This window comes from Penaeus monodon, chromosome 24 (assembly GCF_015228065.2).
Source record: "Penaeus monodon isolate SGIC_2016 chromosome 24, NSTDA_Pmon_1, whole genome shotgun sequence".
Taxonomy (NCBI): Eukaryota; Metazoa; Arthropoda; class Malacostraca; order Decapoda; family Penaeidae; genus Penaeus; species Penaeus monodon.
This window is the reverse complement of record NC_051409.1, coordinates 33878012-33878458: the sequence shown is the minus strand read 5'-3', so window position 1 is coordinate 33878458 and position 447 is coordinate 33878012.

Below are 447 nucleotides of genomic sequence, written 5' to 3'. Positions count from 1 at the left end.
AACTGCAAGGCAAGAAATGCATGAACAGTTACATGAATATATCGACACTGAACGCTTCCTCAAGCAATAGTCAATTGAGCGTGCAACTTGCAAACGAGAGGGAGAGTAATTACATGGTTAATGTGTCACATACAGAGGTAATTAACTGTTTCCCCCCGTTGATATTTTCTTTGGGTAAAGTTAATGACTTCGCTTACAACTGCAGAAGACTGTAATTAACATCATTGTTATATTGGGAGGGAAACGGCAGTATGGAAATACAGCCAGTTGCAACTTCGGTCTGCTTTTTTATATTTTTTCCTTCCTTTTTCACAGAATGCATACGGACAGATTTTATTGCTGCTAGTTTTACTTTCACACACATATTTACGTTTTGTGCTATTGTGTTTCATAACTACATATATTTTTTTTACTGTAGTATGAGCAGTAAAAGATGAGTACATGTAT